Source organism: Haemorhous mexicanus, chromosome 5, assembly GCF_027477595.1.
Source record: "Haemorhous mexicanus isolate bHaeMex1 chromosome 5, bHaeMex1.pri, whole genome shotgun sequence".
NCBI classification, from domain to species: Eukaryota; Metazoa; Chordata; class Aves; order Passeriformes; family Fringillidae; genus Haemorhous; species Haemorhous mexicanus.
Window position 1 is genome coordinate 15,280,883 of NC_082345.1, and position 26,150 is coordinate 15,307,032.

A 26,150-nucleotide genomic window follows, 5' to 3' on the forward strand; every position below is an offset into this window, starting at 1 on the left:
CCGGGCACGGCTCGGGGGGCTCCCCTCAAGCGAGGCTGCAGCGCCTGAGCCTGCGGCGGCGGCGGCTCCCGCTGTCGGGCTCCGGGGGCTCCACTGAGGCGAGGCTGCAGCGCCTGAGCCTGCGGAGGCGGCTCCCGGTGCCGGGCACGGCTCCGGGGGCTCCACTCAGGCGAGGCTGCAGCGCCGCCGCCTCCCGAGGCTGCCGGGCCGGGGCCGGAGCCGGAGCGGCGGGGGCGGCTGCGGCTTTAAGAGCTCCCACAATGCCGTGCTGGCGCCCCAGTTCCGTTACATGTCTCCCCTGGTGAAGGGGAGCGAGGCAGCGGCAGGAAGGAGGCGGAGGCCCCCCCGTCCCTCCCCGCACTGCCGCCCGCCCAGCCCCGCGGCGGGGAGGAGCGGGGCAGCAGCGGGGCAGGGCCGCGCCGAGCCCCGGGCGCTGCTCCGGCCGCGCCGCCCCCCGCGGGCAGCGAGGCGGGGCCGGCGGCCGCTGGCGCTGCCCCGGAGCCGCCGCGGGACGGGCGCCCGGAGCCGCTGCCGGCGCGGCGAGCGAGGGGACGGGCGGTAAGTCCTGCTCCCCTGCCTCGCTCGCTCTCCCGGCTCCGCGTCCCCTCTCCGGCAGCTCCCGGCTCGTCCCCGCTGGGGGTTTGTGACCCTTCCCTGCCTCGTCCTCTCTCGCCAACTTTCCCGTCCCTCTCGCCCGTTTCCCATCTCCCCTCGGATTTTCTTGGTGTTTTTTTGTTGTTGTTGTTGTTTTTGGTTTTTTGGGTTTTTTTGTTTCTTTTCCTGTTGTTTCTGGGTTTTTTTTTTGGCGTTTTGGGCTCTGCCGTTCCCCCTCTCGCCTCTTCCAAGCCCTCTCGCACTCGCTTCTGTCCTTTGGCTTCTTCCTTCGCGACTTCCCCGGCTTCCTCCGGCTTTTCCTCTCTCCTGGCATCCGTTGGGCATCGCGTGGAAAAGTAAGGGATATTTTTCGGTGTCCTTGAGGAAGGGAATTCAAAACCTACTTTTCTTACACAGGGAAATCTTTGTAGTAGTTTTCTTTCTCCTTCTCTTCCTGGCACCGGAAAGAAAATTAAACCTATTTTTCTCCTTTTCATTTTCCCCCCTCTTTTGCTACGTGGACTGTTTTGGATTTTTTTTTTTTTTTTCTTCTCCCCCTTCATCGGGCAGTGCCGGTTTATTTCACGATTAATCTCTTTTATTCCTGCCCCAACCCCTCCCTCTCTTTTTCTTCCCCTGTAAGAAGAAAGATTAGAAGAAAATGTGTTTTGCCGCCAGAGAATGCATGAGACTTTTGGTTTGGTTTTTTTTCTCGTGGGGTAGTATTGATGAGAAAAGCTTAAGCAAATACAGTGCGGTAGGACAGTACAGAGGCATGAACTTTAAAGGGTAAGGATTCTGCTGCTTGCTTTCTCCAGCTCTGAAGTAGTGTTGGGGAGGTCTGCTCCAGGGTCCGGTTTGGGGCTGTGCTAGTTCGGTGTGTGCCAGCCTGTTTTCTGTCCAGCAGAATGGTGATTTGAACGCAGTCCTAATCTGCATTTCAGTGTTGCTTGTGAGTTTCGTCAGTGTGGGAAATCAGGAGGCGGGGGAAGGTTACAGATTCCGGTGACCCCTTTGGAATTACACCTGTCACGCCCCCCATCCCCAGGCTGCAGGTGTGTCGGAGGTTGACACATTTAACAGAACCGCTGGAAACTGCTCGCATCCGTGGCAAAAAAGTGCTGTCGGCGGTTTAGGAAGTCTGGTTCGGACCTGTGAGTTTGTGCCTCAGCTCTGGTCAGTATCACACGTTGAAATTGAGAATTTGCCGGGCTGTGGAGAGCGAGCAAATCAATTGCCTAATGATTTCTGCAAGACACCTGTTTAAGGGCTTTCAGGCTCCCTGCTAATTGTGTGGGCGCGGTGCGGTTGTGTTAAGTGCTGTGAAAGTAAAGGGCTCTGTCTTTTTCAGTAGAGAATATGTAGCTTGTGAATGAACTGTCGACTCTTTTGATTGGGGGTGGTTCTTCCTTTTGTTACATTGCCTCTTCTGATAGATACTGTTCCAAAAGTCCAAAACACCACGTGGCTGAACTGCAAATAAAATCAGCCTTACTTTTCCCCCGCTTTTTTTAAAGAAGAGAGAAAATTTAATTTCGGATTAACTTTTTGTTTGATGATATCTCATTGGAAAGTAGGCTTGACGTGAAATTGGAAGTACTTCTCTGAGTCTCAGAGCAAAAAAATTTTTTGATACGGAATGAATTGCTGAGGGAACTGAAATGACTGCTTGGGATTCATTGTACTTAGTTGTGTGCCCTTTACGACAACTGAGAGATAAAGGTGATTCACTTCTTACTGTTAAGTAATCTCTCCATCCTTTCCACTTTTGGGAGTCCAGTAGAATTTGATCCATTGTTTGAATTGATCTTGTTTTTAATCTTTCCTGGAGATGGAAAAAGTTTGGCATAGTGAGAAAGAGGAGGAGAAAAATACCAAGTCATATTTAGCAAGAAGTTTAAGTCTTTCAAAACTACTTCGAACCATTACTGGAAACACCAGCAATAATTCTGAAGAGCCAAATTAACTTGATTGATATAACTTCTTACAATTGTTTGAGGGAAACTCTGAAAAGGAATGAAGAAGACTGAGTTGCTGAAAGTGCGGAGCTGAGCACCGAGGCTGGTGGGTTCTGTTCCTGCTTCTGCCATCGCAGGGCAGTGTGACCTCCTGCCTAAGCTGCCTTCCTGCCTGCACCTCCCAGGATACTGAGATTGCCACCATTCTCTTAAGTGCTTTTTCATATGATTTGTGAGGATAATTGCATGTAAATGGTCAGTTGTTGTTCTGATTGCTGATCAGGTGGTAGTTTGTCTCGTGCTGATACTCATTCTTGGAAAGTTGTAGGGATCTTGAGCACTTTTTTGGAGCAACACTGGATTTTTACATTGGTGCAAAGGTTTTGAGACTGGGGCTTTTTTTATCCTCTGAATATCTGACAGTATCAGTGCGTGCTTTTTCTATGGTCCCTGAAGTCTGCCTCAAGCTGACTATGAAGGACAGCATTGACCTCTCCAGAAAGAAACTGTTAAAGTGAATTACAGGGTGGAAAACTCTGCTGTGGGGACTCAGCTGAGGACCCCCCTCGGTGTGATGCTTATTGTTCCTGGTAATTTTATTTTGCGAGGCCTGTAATTATGAACTTAGCTTAGTCCACCAGTGTGTTTGTTTTCTAATTTTAGGTTTTTTGCTTGGGTTTTTAAGTCTTTAAGACTTCTATCTTGACACTAAACGTAAATGTTTTTGGGTTTTCTGGGGCTTTTTTGAAATCCTCTGTTTTCCTGTAATTTTTTTCATGGTGGGGTTGGGACTTTAGAGTGTGATGAGATTTGTCATAATCTCAATGCCTGCCTTCCTGTAATATTTGAGACTGGGATACTTTGTAAATGTGACGCTCTGACCTGTTGCTTTTCTCCCGTGGAAATGATTCTCGGTTCTGTAGAAAGTTGTTATTGGGCAAGTATAGGTGTGTTTGTGTGTATGTACGTGTTGTTTGTTTATAACTTGCTGTCCTCTCGCACGTGCACATAGCCAGCTCTGTGCTGCTGAGTCTGGACAGCAAATCTAGTCCCAAATTCAGTTTCATAAATAACTAATTCTTGCTACCCTTCCCATTCCCCTTCAAAGCATGTGGTGATCTCATGCCTTTGACAGGAGTGGTTTTCCTGGCTGATAAGGGGATGGTCATGGTGTTTTCTTGCTTGGCTCTTCTGAGGGCTGTATGTTATCTCTCTCTATGCTGATAAAGTGTGGGGAGGGGGTTGAGTGGTCTGTGTGTGCTGAGCGGTGCCATCCTGCTCAGTCTCTCTCCAGTTTGTCACCTGTGACGTTGAGATCGCAGAACTTATCCTGCTTGGGAAAGGATGGTGGGTTCGAGCTGTAGATACAGGGGTTTGTCCCATCTGCCAGGGGAACTGCAGACCCCTCTGGGTTGTTACTTCTCTTGTATCTCTGCAAGCATCTGGTCATCTTTGTGATGACATAAATATGGGGAATGTTAATGTATCTGAGAGGACTCTAGGAGACAGGCACTGTGAGCTTTCAGCTGGCAAGCGCTTGAGAAATCTGTGTAATTCACCTTTCTGCTTTTGAGTCACTCCTTAAGGAGGGAGGAATCTGTTTATTTTCTTTTTGTGCTTGGAAGACAGGCTCACCCACACCAAAAGACCCTGTAATGCTTGCTGTAGTGCAGGATTATTGCACAAAAGCATCTTGCTGTGCAGTGCAGTGGCTGTGCTCAGTGTTGTATGATAACACATGTTTCTCAGCTGTTGTTGATTCCTCAGTGGCACAGACTTCAAAGGAATGCACTGAAAGAGAGCGGCAGCCAGGAAAAAATGGGGTTTGTTCCAGTGGCCTGTACCATCCATCTGTTTAAATACTCTGCTGAACTGTTCCAGAGTGGTCAGGCATCCAGTTAGGACTGATGAGCAATTACAGCTGGGAGTAGAGCCTGCTGCAGGAGACCACCCTAGGGGAGGCTTAAGTGCTACCTCCCTTCTGTGGGTCAGAGCCCCCCTGCCCTCCCAGCCAGCCAGGAGAGATAAGGCTCCTCATCTGGGGTATCTTTCAACATGACATTGTCTAATTCCTAATGCTGTTGAGGATTTATTTATTTTTACTCTCCATGCTATCTTTAGCACAAGAAGGGAGGAATGGTAATGAGGACAGACGGTCGTCTCTGTAGTCTCCTCTGTGTGAGTAGCAAGATAGATCTGTAATTTAAATGAGTAAATATTTATAAAAATATTTTTTTTTCCTATGTGTATGGGATAGTTCACAGAGAGTGATCTGTTGATCACTTGTGTCTCCAAAGGTGGTGATATACATTACTGGATTCATTTCAGCTCCAACACATGAGCAGTAAAGTTACATTGTAGCCAATTACGTTGTGCTCTTTCAAATTAAGTTTGGGGAAACACTTCACAACTTCATCCACAGTAACTGAAAAAACTCCAGTGTGCTGCATTATATTACAGGAGGATGCTGCCAATTCCAAGTATTATAAGTTACGTTTTTACTTAAATTCCAGTATTGGAGTCTGCTTTGCAAGACATGTCTACACTGGTCATTGCCAACTGAATCTTCAAATCATGTGGATGAAGATGTGTGTTCTATGTAGTTCCAGATAGTGGAACTCAGAGAAAATATTTGCAGAGAGGCTACAAGTAATCCATGGATAACCTGTGAAGATCCCTGAAGTTTCTCTGTCTGACATTAATTTTGAGGATTGGAATGAGCAAGTAGATAGAGCAATGTGTGTTTCAGCTAAGAGGGTTTAACCTTCTTTGTCAATGGAAAATGCTCATGCAGATGCACTAAGAGGATATTTGAGCTTGGAAAAGTTGTGAGGCATTCCAGGATTTGTTTTTGACCTGCAAGCAAGCAGCACAGCTTTAAAGGTGAGCTTGAATGTTGTCGTCTGCTGTGGTATTGCTCCCTCCTTAGTAGTGTGATGTGACATCTCTGCCTTTGAAAGGAGAGGTTTTTTCCCCCATGCTGGCAGTTGTGATGGTTTCATGGTATTTTGAGATGTCAGGTTTTAATGCCTTATTACCCCTTTGAGCAGAAAGGGGAGGGAAACTTCTAGAAATGTGTAATGCAGCTGACTTCCAGCTTCTGCCCTTGCTCCAGGCTTGACATTCTAGTTTGAATTTATTTACCTGCTTTGAAAGCTGTGCTCGGTGTAACCTTGAGTTTTACCTCCCTTCCTGCAACAGTACCTGACGTGTTTCCAGCCTGTACCTTGCTGTGCCTCTGCATGGTCCAGTTTTAAACTGGCCAGGCTCTCAGTGCTTTCTCTGTATTGTGTTCTCCCCAGGAATCTTCAGAGCTGGAACTTCCTTTTTCTTCAAGTGAACTGGAAGTATTTTGCTAAAATATTTTTGGACTCATGAAGTGTTTGTCAATGTTTCCAAGCTGTTGTTCAAAAGGAGTTTGGAGTTTCCAGAAGAACCTTTGGAAACTTAAGGTTTTACTCTCAGTCAGCAGTTTTGTGAGCATGGATAAAGAGAGGCTGTAATTCCACTGGGCAGCCAGATGTTTTATGTCTGTGCTGAACTGGGGAGACAGTGTGGCTTTAGGGGTTGAAGGGTGTGCTGTTCTTGTCACAGGGCTGTTTGGAGATCTTCAACAGATCTGATCTGCATTCTCTCCTTTCCCTTCCACTCCCTCCTGCCATGCCTGCGCTGATGGTGATTACCTCCTTCAGTGTAAAATGGGATTATTAAGAGCAGAGCGTAATTTCTTGCTTTCTAAAAGGTAGGTATTTGCTTGTCAGTCTGTGTTTCTTAAATACTAAGCTTGAAGCCATATAAAAGCTGCATGTATCTTGACAATTAGTGAATTAATAGCAATTCTCCAGTAGATTGACACTAACATTCATTCTGACTAGTGTGGCATTAAGTGAAATTTATAAAGAAATCAGTTTTCCTTGCAAACAGAGAAGAAGAGAGCACTCATTGATGCAAATCTCCCAGGTCCATATTAAATTGCACCATTTTTAGGCACTTAAACACTTGTAAAATCTGTGTCTGTCCTTGTCTTTCTTCTCCCTCTTCCATGTGACACATGAGGGAAAGTTAAAAGGAACTCATCAGTGGCTGCACGTGTCAGAGTCTTCCTGGAGAAGAAAGTAGGAAGATACCACAGTTGATAATATTTAGAAGTTGATATTGGGAATCAAGAGAGCAAATTTTTAAATGTGCCATTGCAGCTGTGTAGCTGGCAATATTAACTAGCAGTTGTATCTGGAATAATAATTCCTATCCGGAGAGAAACATACGGCAGTGGTTGAATGTCCTTGTCCTTGCCCACCAGGAAGTGATTGTGGTGGTTTTTCAGGTTTTTTTGTGTTTTTTTTTTTTTTTTTGTTTTTTTTTTTTTTTTAAGCAAGTTTGGCCTGAGCTTCATCCCTGCCTCTAAGTCAATCCAAGCATTTGCACTGTTTTCACAGGGGGCAAGGAGAGAAACTTCGAATAAGCTGAGTTGGAGACTCTGTATTTTGAGTAGTGGAAGTGGCACAGAGGAGCATGGGACTAACAAAGAACAGTCACACTGAATACAATGCAGTGTTTTCATGCAGCTAATGGGATTGGAATTGGTAACCTGATACTCCAAAGAGATAAGAAAGGTTATTTAGCATACAAGGGAACATAGTTTGGTTTTTTTTTTTTTCAAGGAGTTAGTAGAGTGTAGCAGAATCTTTTGTCAGAACTCATTCTAGTGAACAAGTTCTGGCAGAAAATGACAAAATACATAAGAGTTTATGAAATACTCTGAATAGAAATTGAATTTTCTTTTTTACTACCCATGTTCTTTCACTGCAGTTCATGCATTTGCTTAGCAGTTTACCTGCTTCCCTCATGTCCTGTGAACTTAGTCTTTGTTTCAAACTGAAATATACCATAAATTAAAAGTCATTAGGCTTTTCTTCCAAGAATGGAATGGGGAGCAAAACAAAATGAAATGTACAAAGTTGTTGTAAAAAATTGGATACCCTGCTGTTCCCTTATTTCCCAGAAACAGACCAGAAAGCAACCAGCTTGATACAGCCCACAGCAGTGCTACTTGGGGTTAAGCTGTCCTGTGTGAGACCACAGAGAACTGTCTTTATATGGCTTTTGATGTAGTGAGGATGGACATCTGTGATGGTGATCAGCTGTTAGACAACCCAGTCCAATCTCTTAACTCAAGAATTAAGATAATGTTCTACTTTAGGCCTGCTGCTTGCCTCCCTTGTGGTTTTGGTGAATCAAAGGAACTTGTGGTCCATGCGGGCAAGGCTGGACGGTAAGAGGCACCTACCTTTAGGAGGTGGTGTGTGCTACAGGAGGAGAGCTGGGTGTGAGTTTGCTGTTGGCAAGTTCTGTGTGGCATGGGTTGGTCACTTTTCTGAGGCAGAAATTAGGGGAAGAGGCTCACCTTCCTTAGGTAGGGTGCGAGAGAGCTGGGCTCCTGACAGCAGGCAGAAATTACAATTTAAAATGTTCTCTGGTGGGGAGTTTGGTTTTACTTAAACTCTTGGCAAGACAGAAGGGAGGCTGGGTGGTCTGTTAGGAGTTGCTGGTCTCCTGTTTGTAACTCATTGCAAAGCCTTGATCAGCAACCTGGACTGGTGGCAGGGGGTTGGAATGAGATGGTCTTCAGGCCCCTTCCAACCCAGAGCATTCTGTGATTCTGTGCTGGATTCCCAGTGTGCCTTTTGAAACTCGGGGCTTGTTCCCAACCCTTGCTGCTTTCCTGCTGCCATTCTTTTAGCACTTCCCATTAGTGACTTGTTCCTGTGCTCCCTGTGTGTGCCTGATGGCACTGCCACCCTTTTCTGCCCTGCCACCAGGCTTCCTAAACACTCCCTCATGACTTTATGGCTTTCCAGGTACCCCTCTCAGTTGCAGCCCAGCTTTTGGTTTTGGATGGGAGGGGAAGACACCGGCACTTTCCCTTCAGATCCCCCAGACACAGAGCATTCCTCCAATTCCTCTGCTGCTGAGCTATTTGGAGCAGAGCAGAGGGAGCACTTACTTTGCTGTTTTGTTGTCCAGGAGTTGGGTTTAACTTGCACCTGTCCTGTTGTGATCCTGACATCCTGTCAGTGCTTGTTTCCCCTGCTCCTTGAGAGACAGTGTTTTTGTTGCTGGCAGCTCTCTGCCTTAGCCTTCTAGGGAAGCCCAACCAGAAATATTCTAGAATTCTTCCACTCTCTCCCTCCCCTTGTCCTTCACTGACCTCTAACCACATTTTTATCTTTCTTGACAAGATGCTTAGTTTCATTTATCAGCTGCTTTTCCCTTCATTCTTCAGCTTTGATTATTTTTCCAGGAGCTGCTTAGAAACATTAACCACTACAGATGTGCAGAACAGTCAAATACAGTCACATTCCATAGTGGTTTGGTTTTTTATTGTACTCTAATACTAAAGTGCCTGTGGCAGGTAAATATTTTTTATGTACACTACTTGTCATGACAAAAATATCCATTCTTAGCACAGGGTAAGGAAATGCAGTTAGCTGTATTTTCATATTAGTATATACCAGTATTATCAGCTGCAAGAGCTCTTGTTTCCCTCCCTGAGCATAAACTAGTGTAGTAAATTCTGACCTTTTTTTTAAAGTCATTAACATCTTTTGAATTTGTATTTACACGCTATAAGATAAAAATGTGACATAAATAGAAAGAAATGGCAAATACACTTTCTTGTCTTAGTCTTTTGGCTTCCTAAGTGCTTGACAAATGCTGTGCCATTTCTAAAAAATATTATTTTGTTCTAAAAAGCTTAAATATTACCTCAACTTTTGTAAAAGTATGTTTGCTTTAACTGTGGATAGCAGATTTATTTAAATATATGCTGCAAGGCTATTTCTTTCCTATTTTACAGTGCCCTTCATGCTTGTCATTGTAAGTGTATATGCAAAAGCCTAAATAATTGGAAATCTATATGCTTCCTGAGTATGGTTTACTTTAATAGTCCACAATGATCTCTGGACAAACTATATTTTATTTCAAAAGATCTCCATTATTCTCAGCTTGACCAGTATGCATGAGAATAGGATTCAATGTATACGCCATTTTTAAGAATACCCTTCTTTTTCTTGCTGACATGGACATAAAGCATGTGGTAGGGTGAAGACAGTTCTATAATGGAGTAGAGAATTAAACAAGAGAGAAGAAGAGGGTATGGCTTCAAGTTTATAGAGAGGAAGTTTAGATTGGATATTAGGAAGAAATTCTTTCCTGTGAGGGTGGTGAGGCACTGGAAGAGGTTGCCCAGAGAAGCTCTGGATGCCCCATCCCTGTAAGTGTTCAAGGATCTTATATTAAAAAAAAAATTTAAATCCCATGTGGTGATGTCACAATTTGTAGCTGTAATTTTGAGCCTCTTCATGGCTGGGATTTCAAGTACAAGGCAGATGGGAATATCTGATCTGATTTTTAATATTGGCAGGGGGAGCCATCTGAGTTGCTTCATTCAGAGTTCAGACCTTAGTTTGAACCAGATTACAGGGTGAACTTCCTTTGGACATTCGACCACTACTTATCAGTGGCTTTTTTCCTGTAAAAATAAAAGTTATGGCTACTAGATGAATAATTGGACCTTAAATCAGCAGTTGGTAGGTGCATGTCCCATCCTCAGTGGGTGAGCCTGTTGGCCTTCCCAGGATAATGTCCCTGTAATGAAGTCCAGCTCTGGAACAAGTTCTTAATTAAGTTGTGTAGCAACTTGACAGCCTCTGTTGCACCCTGAAAGGCTCCTCAGCCAGGCTGGAGTGGCAAAGGCACAGATGTAGAGTGATGATGGCCAGGCAGTGCCACCTGTGAGCCACTCTGAGTCACTGAGGCCATGAGTGATGTGGCTGTCACATCACCGAGGGGAAATGCCTGGGAATGATGTTAAGCTGATTTACCTGGCACCCTGAGTGGGATAACAGGAGGCACGTAGCTGAGGTACAGCTGCTCTGCTAGCAAAAGCTCACGCAAAAGGAAATGGTAAACTGGGTGGGTTCCTTTGGAATACTGAACATTTTAAGGGACAAGTATCAAGGAAAGGCTCGTCTTTTTATGAGAAAAGCTGACTGGAAGAGTCAGATTTGTTACAAGGTAATTTGAGGCAGCCATGAATTGTTACTGTACCTTGTCAATTCTAGGAGCTGGGAAGGGTGTAAAGTGTAATCCAGCAGTTGCTACCCTGATACTGTGGGGCAAAGAAACCACTGGCTGTTCTTATATCTTCTCTTGCAACTTCTACTTCAGTTTTCTTGCAGGATAGTAGCTCTAGTGCCGGTCCTGTGTGAGCATACAGAGCTTTTGGGGAGGGTTTGTGTGTTCTTCTGATGGAAGTTCAAAATAATCCTGCTGTACAGACACTGTTTTCATTTTGCTCTGTGTTGTGTTCTTCTTCTCCCTGTCTTCCTGACTCCTGCAATGTTTTAATAAAGTCAGTCCTGTGCTTGTTGAACTAGGAAAAGGGAAATAACTATAATGCTCCAACATGGGTCCTTTCTACTACACCTGACATTCAAGTAAGGCATTAAAGCCAAGACAAATCTTGATTAGTTTGACTTTGTTAATTTTCATAGTCCTTTTCCAAAATATGTGTTTTTGTCATATGATTTCCTGCAGTGGATTTATTCCTGATGTTGAGAATTAATACAGCCCTTCAAAAGAGATCACAAAATAAAGAGTCAGTATTAGTTTAGAAGCTTTTACTGGTTTGTTTTTGTTCTTAATTAATACATCAGCAAATTGGTGTGAGTATCCTTTGAGAAATTCTTTATCATCAGTTCTATTAAAAAGAGTTCCAGGTTCTATTTTGCTGTGCTGAGCCCATCATCAGAGTTTCTGGTTACCTTGTATTCTTAACACTCTTGAGGTCAAATGGTGTCTGATCTGTTCTTCTGAACCCTGTGGATTTGTTGAGAGATGTTCTTTCTGTGCTTTGTTCATGTCACTTAATTTTATTAAAACAAAGGCCAAGCATGTCCTGAAATTTGTAACAATATTGTTTGCTCTCCTAGTACCTATTTGCTCATTGTCACCAATTTGACAATGTGTGAACCTGAGGCAGAGCTTGACTATGTGGGAATTGGTGATTTGTGCCTGCATTTGCCTCTTCTTAGAGAAATTTCAGGTTGGTTTTTTTTTTTTTCCATTAACATTTACCAGACCTGGGTTTTATTTGAAAAGGAAGAGGAAAAAAAACTTAAAGTATGGATTTATGTAGGCCTATAAAAATGTGTTGCTTTGTTAGGTTATATTAAAAATATACCATATATAGGATATAATCTGTTGGTCTTAATGTAAGATGATTTTACATTCATTTGATAAATGCCAAAGCTTATTTGAAGCATTGGAAATGTGTGTAGAGGGTGAGGTAAAGAGTGATCGGGCACAAGTCAATTTGAGCCAACATCTCCAAACTTGTGACACAAGTCACTTAAGTGTTTGCTTTCATGTGTTTGCTTGTTTGGATTTGTCTCTGGGAACTGATTTATTTGTGCTGTGTCTTGGATTGAGGGGACAGCAAAGCAGTTGTGATGGCTGGTATTAAAAACTAGTGTGCAAACTTACCTACATAAGTTATTTCTACAAAATTCAAATTGATTTATTCCACCTTGTCCCAGGCTGGGAGAAAACCAGCTGGTTTTCTTTCTGGTTTTTACTTGGAGTGTCAGCTCTCAGAACAATCAGTGTTCACTCCAGCTCTGCCTGCATTGATTTGTGAGCACAACTTGCTTAAAAATGTTTTCAGCATCACTAATAGGGGATAGTTTTTGCACTGTATTAAAAATTCTCAGATTGTGTTGGGAAACTGGAGTAATTCAGTGGCTCTGAACTTCATTGAGTGTACAGGTATTTAAAGCAAGTGATCTAAGATTTGTCACTGGCTTGGGGCTGCTGGGAGGTCTGTGATCTATGTCATTATTAATGACCATATGTAAAGAAGTCTTTAATTTTCTAGGGAAGAACCTTCATCCTTTGCGTCAGTGTTCAGACCCAGCTGGTGAAGGCAACCTGGTCTGAATGGAGCACTGGCCTTGCTTTGTGCAGGAGGCTGGGCTCCAGCAGCTCCTTCCAGCCTGAAGGGTTCTGGCTTTTGGTTTATTTTCTTTTTCTTTAAGAGGTGTTTGTACCACACAGCCACCATCAGCTGTAGTGGGATTGCCTTGCTGATACTGCCAGCAGTTAAGCCAGAGGGGTAAATAAATCCTTGCTTGTAAGTAATTTTAAGAAAAAACCTCTTTCTTTTTTTTGCTTATCTTTACAGTACTTCAGTTGGATAAATGCAGAACATGTAGGATTTTCTTTGCATCTTGTTTTCTGGCTGCTGCAGAATCTTGGTTTAAAGAGGTAGAGTAGGGCAAGTTATTATGACATTCCTCTAACTGAAGAGTAAGTTCTCAGCTTTCCAGGAGCTGGGTTTTTCTATGGAATCTAATGATTCTGTACTTGAATGCAGCAGACCAACTGTGTTCTAGGGAAACTTGTCACAAATGTATAATATATTGAAATTAGCAATGAATTGAGTTGGAAAAAGCTATAAACATAACAAATATTAGAGGTGGTAAAGAAGAGAAGGAAAAACTTTTATCCAAAGTACTTCTAACAGAATGCAGTGTATGCATTTATGTGGAAGACTTGTAACAAGGAGTTAAAAACGCAGATTTTTCTATTGGAATGTTCATGCACATACTTGAGTAAGGTGATATGGGAAAAATACATGCCTGGTAATGAATCCAGGATTTCAGAGCTGCTTGTTCATACACCAGTTTGCTTTGTGCAAGGGATAGCAGAGTGGGCATTCCTTTATGTGTCTGGACTTGTCACAGAGGAGCCTGTCACTTCCTGGTGATAACTGAGATTTAGAGAGTCATCCCACTCTAGACCCAACAGGACAAATCAGGCTTTCAGCTGGAAGCTTTGAAGTGGAAGCAGAAGAAGAAATTTTTAATGAAGTTGAAGGGGAATAAGTGATTAATATCATGTGCTTCACTAGGTGCTACATCACTGGAATTTTTTTCAGGAAATTAAATCCTTGATCAAACCATTCTGCTGTCTCTTTATTTGTTGAGTGAAAAGGTTCCCCTTTGGTTCAAGTCCTGTCATATAATTTTTATGTAGTTGATGTTGAGTAGGTGGCTTGATATACCTTTTTCATGGAAATCTGATTTTCTTCCTTTCAGTTGATTGATTTTTTTTTTTTTCCTTTTCTGGTAAAGCTATGTTTGAACATACTATGAAAAGGGGACAAATTAATTAATTCTTTACTATTTTTTACTTCTAGGTGAAGTAATCTTGATAAAGGCAATGATAGATGGAATAGAGATAAATCAAACTTTGCAGGTTAAGGACACAAAGGAAACTCACTGAGTGGTTACCTGTGCAAAATCAGTCAGCAACTTGCAGCATCAGTTCTTAGAAATTTTGGCAAATACCTGAATGTCACAACATGTGTTTAGTTATTTATGTAAAGGCACCTGAATTGCAAAATCATGAGTTTCTTAATTTAAAACCCAGTAAATTGAAAGTTCATTTGCTAGAACTTACACCATGAGTCAGGGGAGGTTAAAAGGGAAATGTCAGGACAGTGGTGTATTCTGGCATCATCTGCTGATTTTTTTTGATCATGTGCATCAATAGTAAGCTACCCTAATGATAACTTTGGTTTTCTAAATCAAGATTAGATAGAAATTTGGAGTCACTGCAGTATCTCAGGTGGTTTCCTGAGAATTATTTTGGTATCTCCTCCTTCCTGGTTTTGGTAAAATATAAGACTTGATTTAACTGCTGGCTTGTGTTGGAAGCTTATGGTTTAGCTCCTTAGTTTATTTACTAAAAAGTGATGATCTGCTGGAATTTGAGCATGGGGCTCTGAATATGCACATATTGCACTGATTCTGCAGCCAGTGGCCCTGTGCCAGCTGGGGTGGGCAGAGCTGGAACTGAGCCACTGCTAAACACCTCTGCAGTCACAATCATCTGTGCCATGGGAAGCTGCTGTGCAGTGAGCACAGAGGGTTGTCTGCAGGAGTAACACATAATTTGGATTGGATTTAAAATTTTTTTTGGAGAAGATAGATGGGAATAGGAGGATTATTTGCAGTAGAGGCTGGGTCTGTTGGGATGTGGAGCTGCAATACTTTAAGCTGAAATAAACCCTGTAGTGTTTGGGTGCTTCCAGCCTTACACCAAGGTGCGGGCTCACAGCCAGAGCTGTTGTAAAAGCAGTTGTAGCAGCTCTTGTAAGCAGGTCCTGGAGGTCACTGAAGTGGCAGTCTGGGACCTGTAAGCCCTAATTACTGACCATGTGTGAGAGTAGGACCTGCTGGATCATGGAGAGCCTCCTGCAGTGGATCAGATGCAAACCATGGTATTGATGATACTGCGTGGAAGTGCACTGGTATTACTGGAAGTTTTTTTTTAATATATAGATGGTGTTTGAAGATCTGGGAACTCTGAGCTTGTCATGTGTTTCTTTAGCATGCTTTTGCCAACTTTCAGCCACTTGTGTTGGTAGCCTGCTGAAATAAATGGTTTTTTGATGATGTGATTCTCTTAAAGGGATCAATTGATTAAAGTGTTTGTTTGTTAAAAGTTCACTGGTCAAGCAACACTTAAAAATCTGGTCTTCGTTTGATGGGACTTTAAATAGCAGAGCAACTGTGTACTTGCATCTATCATTTTGAAAGGGGAAAAAGAAGCTTCCCTATTTTCCCAGCAATACTTTAAAAATGCCTATTGTTGCCTAAGGAGCTTTTTCTAACTGTATATTTTCATGTGAGAATTTTGCATTTCCTTTGCAGTGACAATTTACAGTGGAACAGCATGTTTATTTTTGGCAATCTTCTCAAAAGAACCCAGATTAAGATCTTTGACCTACAGCTGTTGTAAATGCAAGTCTCTTTGTTCTAAAGCCTTGCAGAGTTGTTTCCTTTTTGTGTTAATTGATTAAAATGTGTGCTGGGTTGGCCCTAGTTCCTCTTGGTAATTAGGTAAAATGAAGCCCCAGAATAGATAGAAAAATCAACACTACAGCTTCCATTTGGGGAAAGTTGGTTATTATTTTGATGGGCTCTTTTTGCCTGCTGTGGGCATATATATATATATGTATGTAGGTATGTATGTATTTGTGTGTTTTAGCCCTGAAACCCCTTAGACTGACACTGCACTTCACCAGGTCTCTCTGTGTTACAGAACAGATGGTTAATTCAAAACCAAGAGTATTAAAGCTGAGTAGCTAAATCTGATCTCTTAAAAACGAGGTTGCCAAAACAAGCTGCTGTATTTGATGTAGCTGCTGAATTGGTCTTTTATTTCTACAAAGGCAAACTGAGTCAAATGCCTAAATGCAAAGAAGAAGTTGGTCATTTCCAAATTTTTTCAGCTTTCAGTTTCTCTCTAAGCCTGTAACTTGAAGTAGGAAGTTGCTTACGTATTATAGGGGTTCTGGAAGAGAAAAAGGCTCAAATCCATTGTTTTTTCTGGGCTTATCACCGCGGTCCTGGGTTTTTGAAGTAACAAAGACAAATTGCAGCAGTAGAATGAGGCTGATGCCTGTTTTTCACATGCTGTGATTTGCTTTTTTCTCCTATTTAGGCAGTCAGTGAAATTAGAAGAAAAGGGCAAATTGTTAGAAGAAAGAATTTGCCTGTAAACACAGTAATGCTTTCTCTGGTTGTCAGCAAAGAGGATAGATAATTTGAGACAGGTGTTGTGCTAGAAGAACCCTTTAGATGTTGAATCCAACCTGCACACCACAGATCCTGGTTATCTCTGGACAGGCCTAATAAATATGTACTGATACAAAAGAGATTAAGGCATTTATTTTCTGTATTTACCCCGTTGGAATAATATATTTTCAAATGAAACATGAGCAGGCTGATGCTCTTTATCTCAGTTCTTGTGGGTTTAAATACTTACAATTCTTATGTGAGCTGCTGACAGTCATAGTCACTTTTCAGGAATTTCTGACCTTGCAATCCATTTTCCTGTGGTAGATTCATTTTAAAAAGAATGCTATATGTGACTTTTGGGGGGTTATTTTTCACTTATATGATGCTGTGAGATGAGCTCTTACATTTTTAGGACTACTTTATCTTGAGTGATAAGGCATGGCATCAAGGTAGTGTGATCATTGTATAAAAGTTGGAGACAGCAGCCAAGTTACTTGTGTATGCTTCTGCCTTGATAAATGCCCTAAAGTTAAAAAAAAAAAAATCAGGCTTCCCAATCCCCAATCTTTATTTGCTTTTGCTGCTTCTTTTGATGTTTAACTCTAGGAAAGGTGTCAGGCAAATGGGTACAAACGAAATCCTTCCTTCTCTTTGATTTACACCACAAGTTTTGTGGGTAGAATTGCACTTGCTGCATAAGCATCTGAAATCTTGTATTTTTTTGGGGTAGGCCACTCTTTGCCATAGAGAGGATATTGCTTTACTTGCATATTTAAATGCTAGGGAAAATCTTGATTTCTATAGGACTTCTGGGCTTTTATTAAAATAATGAATTTGTTTAGGTCCTTTTAAAATTCTGCTTCTTCTCATTGGCCTGGACCCTTTTATTTCAGGTATTTTGATGCCATCTGCCACATCCTCCGGCTTCTGGAGGTGATGGTCTTAAGAGGAGGAGTTAATTTGAAATCTGTTTGCTGATCTGTGGGTTTGGGCATGGGATAGGTGTTCACATCTCAACTTAAAATGTCCTCTTCAAACATGGTAGAAGTGGTGCAGGAAGCAGAGAAGCCTTGGCAAAGCTTGGAGAAAGTACCACATTAGGGAAGAAGTTGGCAGAGGCACTGAAGTGTCTGAGAGCAGATGGAGTGTTGTCATCAGCTGCAAAATCAATGTAAATACTTCCAGAAAATTACTCTTCCTCTGCTCTTGCCAAACAGAAGGAACAGGAGCCATAAAAACCATTGGCAAATTGTTTTAGCTGCCAGTGAGCATGCTTGCAGTTGGAATTCTCCCTTGCAGCCCTAGGCAGCCACTGCTGCAGGAGTGTTGCATTAGTGGTGATGAAATACCCTTTTTTCTTTTTCTTTTTTTTTTGTTATTCTTGCCTGAAGATTTACAGTTGGAAAATCCCACAGTTCTGTGCAGTTCTGTTGGGTCACATCAAGACTAAAAATGAGAATTTTGTTACTGATTGTGCTGTATGGCACAACTTCCCTGTTCTGGGTGGTTCAGTGAGGGGCTGTAAAGCAGCTCTTTCATGCGTATTAGCATCACGTAACTGGGAGCCCAGTCCTCCCAGATGGACAGTTTTGGTATACTGTTGTGTTTATAAATGTGTCTGGCTGGCTGCTGCTGAATTGATGGCTCTGGTGCCTGGTTTAGAAGGGGCTGGCAACCTCTAAATGAAAATGGGGAACCACAAGGCAGGGTGAGTTACTGGATCACAAATGTGTGTGGCATTTGTGCCTCTCTCGACCCCTTATTACCCAGGAAAATGAATGCTGGAATAGAGTGTGGAAGATGGAGAGCACTGGGTTTTAAATTCTGAAATCCCTGTTTGTACCAATCCAAATTCCATTTCCATGGAAACTGGAAGTTCAGTACTCTCACTTGTCAGCTTCCGCTTCTGGCTGGCTTTGGGGAGACTAAAATTGTTCACTTACACTAAACCTTCCAGAACTGAGAGTCATGTCAGGATATTAGCGCCACGTATGTTGTGGAGACTGAGAAACTATCACTGTAATTACTTCATGCAATTATTTTCTGAGAGATGCTTAACTTAAGCTGCTTACAGATAAGAAATCTGAATGTTCAGAACCTGTGCCATGTTATCTAATAGTGGAATTGTCACATGCATAATGTCTAAGATCATAGTTTCTAGTGGGAATGGTTTCTTCATTGCTGGTGTGGTTTTGCAGGCCCTGAAGCAAGCCCAATTTATTTAATTAGCTGACTGCAGTAGTGCAGGTGTCCTCCCTTGCCGTGCACACACCATCTGCAGCAACAACTTTACCCTTAAAGACATCATCAATCCACACATCCCTGGGGCTCATCATGAAGAGTTTCTGAGTTCTGGTGCTGCCCTTGCTAGCAGAGCAGAGCTGCCAGGTCAGATCTGCCTGGAGTGTGTGCTGTCAGAAGGGCTGTGCCAGGCCTGGGTGGGAAGCAGTGCAAGGCTGAACTTTCGGGGAGAAGCCCTGAAGGAGCTGATGGCTCTTCCTGCCTCTGAGTGGAATGGAATTGGTGAAATTGTGGAGACTCTAAAGAATGTACCTCTATGATGTGGAGCTGAGAGCAGGAACCTGCAGTCCTTTGGTCAGTCAGTAAGTGTGGGAAGGTAACTTTTCTTCTCTTGGAGCTTGGCTGGTGAAGTGAAACACTTGCTAATGATTTAGACATACTTTTATCAGTGTTCTGCTTTCACTTAGAGCTGCTTTGGGAGCATTATAATCACTGCAACTGCTGTTTGAAAGCAAGTATTCTTTATGGATTGGCATTTCTGTGTTTCTGTAACTTTAATGTGCAAGAACATGCCACAGTAACAGTATATTGAGTGTGAGGGGAAGCAGTGTTATGTTAGAGACTTGCAACCTGAAATTTTTTCACTTTTTTCTTGGTGTAGGATAGTAGTGTAAAAGTAGTTTAGTAGTACCTTTGTGGGCTATTAATTCTGTATGTTTGGGTGCCAATCCTGCATGTAGCTTCACCAGAAACACTGATGCCAGCTTTCAACAGGTGCATTAAACTTCAAATTCTCTTCTCTGAGTCTTTAAATATTCAGCTGTCAGTCAGGGCAGGTGACCTTCCCCATGGGTGCTGTACTCTGTGAGCACAACTGGCCGTCCTGGATGTGTTTGAACGAAAACATTGGAGAAGAGAGCTCCTCTCACTTCTTTTGTGCCGTAGTAAGGCAGTTTGAAAGAAGATAATATCTTTTTGGTAGGTAAGTAGGGCCACTTTTAAAACAAAATTAAAAAAAAAAACCCTAAACTTTCAGCTTTGTAAATAAGTTACAGCAAGATGCCATTTTGATTTTGAAAAATGAGTAAGGTTCTGGAGCAGTGCCTGAGATCTTGGAAGAGATATCTTCCAAACACTTAAGGAAAAAACTGTTTACAATTGAGAACTTAGATGCAATTTTGTGCATTTTAGGGTTTCTTTTATCTGGCAGAATATTAAAAGAAAGGATCATTTGATTTTCACATACTCTGTCATGAGCTGGAATTTGCTGGAGATCCATCTTCCTGCCTGGATTTCTTAATTTCCAGGTGCTTTTTTAGGTGCAGTATTGCCCCCCTTGTTTAAGGAGAGGAACACATAGCATCACTGCTCTGATGGCCTTGTCTGTCTTCAGGTAGAAAGTTCCAGGTTCTTTCTAAAATGTGGGCAAATCTTCCCTGCTGTGATGGCTGGAATTTGATTGGAATTGGCCAGTATAAACCAGGAGCTGGGAAAAAGAGACTTTGATTTTTTTCTTACAGCAGGTACAGGGTTATGAGAGAAACAGCCAGAAATTAGCACAATCAAATCATTCTGATGCTACCTGTAAAGCCAAGAAATCTTATTTGTTTGTATTAGAAAATTTGCCTAATGTTTGAAAGGTGTTGCCATAATGATAATTTGGCAAAGGCTTCTGTTCTCTGTTCCAGCAATCAGTAAGTCTAAAAGCTAAAGACAAGTTCTAAAAAGGTACATGTGCAAGGTAATAAACCTTTACTTAGGGAGAACATTCCCAAACTACCTGCAGCTAAATGCAGGAGCATAGAGTAATCCAATGGAGCTTCTAATCTTCTTTGAAATGTTACTTGAGGAGGTGCTTTAACATGCAAAAATTCTTTTGTTGTGCTGGTGTTTCTGGTCTTGTACATGAATTTAAATAGAGAAATATGAAAATCTGAATGAAGCTTCAGCACAGATTCTCTTCCTGTGTCATGGGTGTTATTTAAAGGATCAACACTGGATATCTGTATGCCCAGCTGGGCAATTATTCAGCTGCTTGTTTTGTGCCTGGTGCTCAGTTCAACTCTGATTACTTGAGTTCTCACCACTCATACAGGTCACAGATTTAAAGAAAAAAAAATTTAAAATCAGTAATAATGGAAAAGATGAGTATTAGTGCATGAAAGCCTTGTGAAGCATGAAAGGAAGTGTGTCATTACTGACTAGCTCAAAATCCTGTGAGATTTCATTCTTTTCACAAGTGAGAGTTATCTTATCTTGTTCTCATTGAAAATGGTTTTCTGTCCATGCTGTTTAAGGCAGTTAAAGCATAAGAGGTTATGTTTACTAGGGATTTTGTTACCTAGGCTCTGTTCAGTGTAAGTAGAAAGCCAAGATGCAGGTAAATTACTTTAGAAATACAGAAAGGCTGAACTCTTGTCCACCTTCACATAATTTGTGTGAATAATAGACATAAAAATAATCACATATAAACAAATAAATAACCAAGTCTGTTTTCTGGTGGTGGTAGTCCATTGCTGATGGCTGCAAGAAGCTCCTTGTCCCACCCAGAATCTTAGAGCTGAGATTCTCATTCACGTCATTCTTGGACGCAGTTGGCTCACCAATGGTCACTCTCCTTCCATTATGCTTCTTATTTTTAGAAGGCTCAAGGAGTTATGTTGTAATTGAATTACTGTGAAGAGTGTTCTGATCCATTATCTAGCACACACTCAGTCCTGGTCAAGTGGCTTTTAATGGCATTAAGAAATAACCTCATTAGTACTCAGAATATACGTGTTTTCTCCAGAATCATTGTTTTAGGATGGAAAAAAACCCAGCAGCATGTCATAGTCTTGTGTTGTAACACAGCTGAGTGAAAAGGGAAGCACTCAGGATGTTCTGGGTCACAGACATTTGGCCATTCTATCCATAAAACAAGTATGGGCTTGTACTTGAGTGTAAGTACTGATTTTACTTTGTGTAAGGGTTTCATGTACCGTGCTGTGAGCGGCAGACAAAGCCACCTCTCTCGTGCCTCTCAAACCCACGGGGATGTTGGTGGGGGCAGATCTGTAGTTAGATTTGCTTCCAGAAGAAGATATGGTGACTTCTTGACTCTTGACTTGGAGGAGACGAGGAGCTCCCCTTGCTGATGACAGCAACACCTTGGATTAAAAAACTGGTTTTGCCTTGTGACTTAGCTCTAAATCTTACCTTTCTAGGGTTTATGTAGACCGTAAATCATGCTATAAAAATAGCTTTTGGCCTTTCAACTAATATGCATAAGAAGTCAATTCTGAAGTCCTTATAATAGTAATTATGCTTGGGTTATGGGCATATGTCTTAAACTGATGGTTTTTCCCTGCACCCCTTTATGACAGTGTACACTGTGCATAGTTCCAGGTTAATTTTAGGCAGTGTGTATTTAATTAATATGTCTGGCTGAACAGAATCAGCCTCTATGCTCCAAATGATAATTCCTTTCAGAGTCTAAACAGCTATTTGAGACATTGTGTCCTGCTTTGATTTTAATGTGAAACATTCTTAGAGCCTAACCCTGATGTCAAGCCATTGCTTAGTCTGTTGTTTTCCTTCATATGGTGTGTAAAAATGGGATTTTTCTCCTTCTGTAAGTGCATTGTAACTTGCCTTTTGGGGTGCTTGGTATCCGTTTTCGCATGGTGCAGCAGTGCTGGTTCTGTACTTGGATATGCATCTGTTGTAGCACTGAGCTGGATTGCATGTTATTTCTTTCTACTGCAAATAGAGATGAAAGATTTGATCTTCCCCTTCCTGCAGCAATAACAGCTAAAATAGTCTGAATGATAGTGAACAGATTTTAGGCAGAAATTGTTCCCTGTGAGGGGGCTGAGGCCCTGTCACAGACTGCCCAGAGAAGCTGTGGCTGCCCCATCCCTGGAAGTGTCCAAGGACAGGTTAGACAGGGCTTGGAGCAACCTGGGGAGTGGAATGGGTTGGAACAAGATGATTTTTGGGGTCTTTTCCAAGCCAAACCACTGTAATTACATGATGCAGTGTACCACAGGCTCTCCACTCATGTTTTTCAGGTTTTCAGGTTGGTTTTGGGTGAGGTTTTTTGTAGCTGTGCCTTATTGCTGTGACTTTAGAGCACCACCTGTTCTGCTTTATACTTATGAGGAACTTTCTGAACTCTCCATTTAGTCTAATTTTTGCTTCTTTTTGGATTAAAAAATGCACAAGAGGTTTATTTACCAAATACACAGCTTTGTTTTGATGAATGAACTTCCAGTTCAAAATGGTGCAGTGAAAGCCGTTATTTGTGTAGGGAAATCATGGTCTTGGTGTGTTTCACCCTTCAGGTTTCCCTGTGGGGCTTCCATCTACACCTCAGACTTCATCTATGGCAAAGCTGCTGCTTTGGGCAAGGGCTTTTCTAGGACATAGGGTGCTACAATGTTAAATATTATTAGATTAAAATTATGTTTTTGTGTCAGCTATGCAATAATATCCAATGTATGAGGCACTCTTACAGACAAGCGACAGGAGTCTTGCCTGTACTGCATTAGTCAAGTAATGTAAACCAATTTCACCTCATGTTGGGTAGGAAACAAGCTTGAAATAGAATAGCTTTTTAGTTGAATTGATACCAGCTTGCTACACTGGCAGAAATGAAATTATTTGTCTGTTAGTGGCAAACTGTCAAGAAAATGCTGATTCTGATTTTAATGTGTTTCCAAAACTTATTAAGAATTGCATAACAGCATTCTGGGATATTAACGTTGCAGCTTTGGTGGCTTTGGAGGCTTCACTCTAAAAACTGATTTTTAATTTTTTTTTAGATTGTGTTTCCAAGAATGAAACATAAAGAATATGGGGTTTGTGTTATATGGTGGGGTTTTTTAATTGTGGCTATGATAGCTTGGTGAAATGTCTTATCTGTATGCACTCTTTTATTATAATGAGTTCTTTTGGAGGTGACTGGACTCGTGTTTTTTGTCCTATCTTATATCCATCTTAAAAATATTTTGTATAGCAAAGAAATAATTTCATGATGCCAGGCCACTTTTAGTAAAATCTAGTAATTATTCTCAAATGGGGTATTATGTCCTATGCAAAGTATGTGCTTTTCTACATTAAATGAATCTCAAGGGCAAGAAGGACAAAAATGACTGGAATTAATAGTAGAGAAATATGATTTCTATTTTCAAATAATAATAAAAAAGTCTTTTCTAAAATGTAACTGAGAAAAATGAACAACAAGATTGTCTGGTTGTATTAATGTTGGTGGAGTTTGATAATTTTGTTCCTCAGCTACACATCAAATATAGATAGCTCTTGTTACTCCTAATCCTCATCACTGTTGGACATGGCTTTAAAAAATTTAGCTTCTTCCTCTGAAGATCTGGGCTAATTAAACTTTCATTCATCTTCTGAAACAAAAAAAGTAGTGTTTCACTCTGCTCTTGCCTTCTGCAGAGAAGGTACCATGAGCATTGGTGCACCCAGTGCCTGGCAATGTGGCACTCCTGGGCTGTTTTGCTGAACATCTGGATTTCCATAGCCTCTCTCCATCACTTGCAAAGTTGTACCAGATTGTATAATGCTTTTTTGTCCTGCTGAACTTCTGCTCTGGCCATCAGTGGCTCTCCCATTTTCCTTGTGAATGAATGCCTGAAGAACAGAGTTTTCTACCACCAGCACAGTGGAGTGTGGAGATCTTAATTCCTTAAGCAGCACGTTCTCCTCATGCTGTGTCAAATCTTCTTAAGGTTTGGTTCATGGTGTGGCTGTTTTGGATTTGTTTTTTGTGTATGTGGGTCAGCTATTAGATTTTTCTATCAGTTCTAGCAGGCTGTTACTTGTGGTCAGGGAAGGCTTGCTCCTGAAAATGCAGATAAGAGGCTGAGATAAGCAGTGAGTGAGTCCCATTTGATTCCTGTGTAGCACAGTGGTGGAAGTCTTAGATTGTTTTGTTTCATGTTGGTTTTTCCCCTTGAGTCTGGGTGCCTCCCATGGATGTTGGAAAAATCTAAAACCTGATGGAATGCTTTGCCAGCCACACTGTTGTAGTCCTTTTGCCAGAATTAGTAACTTTCCTCTGATATTCATGTACATACAGAATTATTTTAAAACTGCTTACCTGGCCTCTACATCTCTTCTTTTCCTTGGTGCCTCGCAGACCTGAACTAACCCAAAGAACAAGGAGCTACAGTGTTCCTGAAGGAAATTTTGGCAAAGCAAAGTAGTACTAACCCAAAACTGGTAGATTTTGGGAGCAAAAGAGATCTTTTTGGTGACAAGCTAAAAGTGCCTTTGCCTGGCACTGTCACCCCATTTCTCTGTGTTTTCTTTAGCACAGAGCATCCACGTGGCAAGTCAAGGATAGGCCCTCATAACCAATTTGTAGAATGTTGTTTTGTTTATAGGACTCCAGAAGTTACCTAAGCAGCAGTTTCAGTTGGAAACTCTGATATTAGAAATATGGAAGAGAAGTCTCAACACAGGGAGTTGGTGCTGTGACAGAGAACCAGTCTACAGTATAGAATGATTTAGCTGTAATCCATCAGGTGAAAAATGAATTATTTTTTGAGCTTCTGTCAGCAAACAGGATTCTCAATCACTGCAGCTGAATTTAATATTGTGAGCAACTGATGTTATAAAGAGTGCTGTAGGTTGATGCTTTCTATGAAGCTGAATAAAATTTTCATTGCTATAGATGTCTCTTCTAGCTGAAGAGATTGCCTGAACTCAGTTGCTGTCCAGTGATTATAAACAGCAGTGTCTAGTAAAAATGTTTGAATGTGGCTTTTAACTCAAAAAGTTAAGATGTTGATAATGTACTGAGAAGTGGCCCATTTTCTCACCATGAAGTGGGATTTGCACTTAGTGTTTGGCTAATCTTAGAAACTATGTAAACGTCCTTTAAAGCTTTTGATGGCTTTGATGCATAACTGTGCTAAGTCAACTGAGTTGGTGTGTTCTTAACATAATACTTGAGGATTATTATTAATAACTGAGTGTTCTTTGTGTTTTTTTCCACAAAGCATTAACTTAAAGAGTAAGCTGTGCAGATTGCACTTGATGGTGCAACGAGAAAGCACACAACAGAAGGAAAACAAATGCAGACTCTGGTGATATTTGTTTCTGCCCAGTGGAATTTTAGATGCTTGCATTGCATTCTATGAGGAAATATTTACCTGCTTAAGGGCATCATTGAGGCACATTGAGGTAATTACTGGTTTGTGCTGCTTTCTTTGGAGGTGGAATTGTCTTGTGTCATTGTAGGAATTAGCAAAGGGAGGAACGAGCCAAGCAAATTCCTGGTCTGTATGTGTCTCAGAAAACTTAGTGAGGATTTTCTTGTTCAGCTCCCAGCTATCCTGTCATGGGATAAGTACTCCCAAGATCTGAGCTGTTTGTTCAGGTGATCTCATCACTTGGTATCTTTTGAGCCTTTCACTAAGTGGTATGAAACATAAAGGAGAAAAACAGATGTTTTCCTGAAATAATTTCCAGAGAGGTAGTGCTGTCCTGTGCGTTTGTGATGGAATTTGGTCACTATGCAAGTTTTGTGTTTTCAGTTTGGTTGTTTCTGTGTCTCAGCTCTCTAGTGTTGTTGTGTCCCTACCTGCTGTTTGGATGTAGTAGCAAGAGAGTATTTTAAATGAGTCAGCATTAGACTTTTTATAGAAACAAGCTGTGCATCTCTTAGCCTCCAATAGCCTTTTAACATTGTTAGTCTTTG

The 26,150-nt window shown here is 41.7% G+C and overlaps 1 protein-coding gene across 3 annotated transcripts in view; it reads left to right on the forward strand.

The window, feature by feature from the left end:
- The first annotated feature begins 470 nt into the window (after positions 1-470).
- The window catches only part of RASSF8 (Ras association domain family member 8), a 72,966-nt gene continuing 47,286 nt past the window's right edge, over positions 471-26,150 (forward strand). Inside the window, exon 1 of one of the 3 annotated variants that reach the window (XM_059846036.1) lies at positions 471-558. The gene's annotated coding sequence lies outside the window, so the exon portion shown is untranslated. Of the gene's footprint in view, positions 559-1,637; positions 1,771-6,160; positions 6,295-26,150 lie in introns of those variants that run through there. The other 2 variants (XM_059846039.1, XM_059846038.1) reach the window with 2 other exon arrangements.